Source organism: Giraffa tippelskirchi, chromosome 7, assembly GCF_054371585.1.
Source record: "Giraffa tippelskirchi isolate mGirTip1 chromosome 7, T2T-mGirTip1v1.2.pri, whole genome shotgun sequence".
Taxonomy (NCBI): domain Eukaryota; kingdom Metazoa; phylum Chordata; class Mammalia; order Artiodactyla; family Giraffidae; genus Giraffa; species Giraffa tippelskirchi.
The window spans coordinates 131,273,630-131,275,954 of NC_137281.1; positions in this window are offsets into that span (position 1 = coordinate 131,273,630).

Genomic DNA, 2,325 nt, shown 5'->3' on the forward strand with positions numbered 1-2,325 from the left:
TCTTGGCCTCAAATCCCCATTTGCTTCCTGCATTGGTAGGAGAGTTCTTTACCACTAGTAACACCTGGGAAGAAGTCCTTTCTTGGCCTCCAGTGGTCTAACTCAGGACTCTTCATGAAGAAATTACAACTAGGATATTTCAGTGAGGGTTAGACAAATTAAACTGCTAGTCTTCCAAGTATATCCATATCCTTTTTATCCATTTATTCATGAATAAAAACTTTTAATTATAATGCTTCATTAACAGGAAGAAGCAAATGAATTTCCTTTTCCCTTTACTTTCTACGTTTAATTCTTCAGCAAGCCTGCACATCTAAAATCCATCCACATATTTCCACCTCCACCGCAACGACTCTACTCACTCTCCATTACTGCTTGCACACTGGACTGCAAGATTTCCAACTAGTCTCTGTATTTCTATTCTTCCCTGTATTTATCTTTCTCCACACAGAAGCAAGAGACTTCATTTAATAATCATATCATTCTGCTTTAAAAGCTGCTAATGATCTCATAGTATAATGCCAATAAAGCACAGAAGTCTGCGCTTCTACTCTTTCTTCTATAGTATAATGCCAATAAAGCATAAACGTCTCTGTGCTTCTACTCTCTTATATTTATCATTCAGCAAGAGACTTCATTTAATAATTATATCATTCTGCTTACAAAACTGTGATGATCTCATAGTATAAAGCCACAAGGAAAGAGAAAATTAGAAAACCACCATTTGTAAACCATCATCATAATAAGAATCATCAGATACTATAATTAGTGGGTAAAAGGTGGAGGAATAGAAGGATATTTACATAGTCTCCAGGTATTTCTGCATAAGACATTTATAAATTACAAAGGGCAAAATTGAAACTACAGTGGAGAAATCTAAGGCAAGTGATCAAAGTTAACATCATCACTAGTGGAACAAATTGACACAATGTGCCTCCTAACATAAGGTTCTAATATGAATAGAAGGTTACTTTTGTGGCATTCCTGACAAAAATGCATTTATCCAAATTGAATCATGGAAAAACATCATACAAACTTAACCTGTGGAATATCCTATAAAGTAAATGTTTTTTGTCAATAGTGTTAATGCCATGAAACCTAAAGAAATTTTAAGAAAGTATTTTCCAGATTAAAGGAGACTAGAGACATGACAACTGAATACAACATGTGATCTTGGATTTTCTTTTGCTGTGAAGGGCATTATTGAGGGATTTGCCAAAATCTGTAAACAAAGTCTGTAGATTAAAAAAAAAAAGGAATGGTAATTTTCTGATTTTCACAGTTGTAGTGTGGATATTTAAAATGATGTTCTTTTGGGGGAAATACACACAAAGTATTTAGCAGTTTAAAAAATGCTGACGGCTTCCCATTTAAAATCAGATTAAAATTCGAACCATTATGAAATCTGATTCCATATCCACTTCTCTGATTTCATTTCCTGTCACTCTCCCCGGCTTAAGGCCATACTGACCTGACAGTTCCTGTAATAAGCCAAGTTTATACTGAGATAAGAATCCCAAATTTCAATTTAAGTATCACCCATTCGGAAAGTCATTCCTTAAGTAACAGGTTTAAAGTTCAAATTTCCATTGTTTCTTTTTTTTTTTTTTTTACCAAAAGGTGCAACTATTTGCCTATTTACTCTCTATTGCCTGTTTCTTCCTATTGAGTGTAAAGGATGAGGTCCTGTCTCTTTCATCGTTTCATCAGCAGGGTGTAACTTGAGTCCTTGGGATATACAGAGCTCAACAAATTGTATTTAATCAAGCTTATCCTTAATTCTACTAGAGTTATACAAAGAGTACTAATCCTGTAAAATTCCGACCTAAGCCCAGAGGTAATACCCTTAGAATGCAAGAGTGCAACTTTCTTCCTTCTTGTTAGAATAGGTGGATGATGGGGATGCCTCAATATATTGGGTTAGAACCAGGCCGCCAAAGGTGGAGGGAGACCTCTCCCCTACCGTTTTCTCTGGCCTTTGTAAGAGTATAAGAACATCTCTCCGTTTTGCTTTACAAAAAAATAAGGAAGCGAAAGAGAAGGATAAAAGATAAATAATAATTCCCACGAAAAGGACTGGCGCAGCTTCTCAAGCAACCAGAAGGCAGAACGACATCTACAAACCCAAACCTAAGACGAAACAACCAGGAGCCTACCTAACCCCGGGGAGATTGCTTTTGTACATGCGCGTTACTCGCCAGGTGCCTATCCCGCCCCCCTTTCCCCACAATCCTCTGTTCCGTGGACCGGGGCTCCAGGAGCGAGCTACAGAAAAGGCTATTGGTTGAAAGAATAGCCAGTGAGGGAGCTTGTTACTAGTCTCTT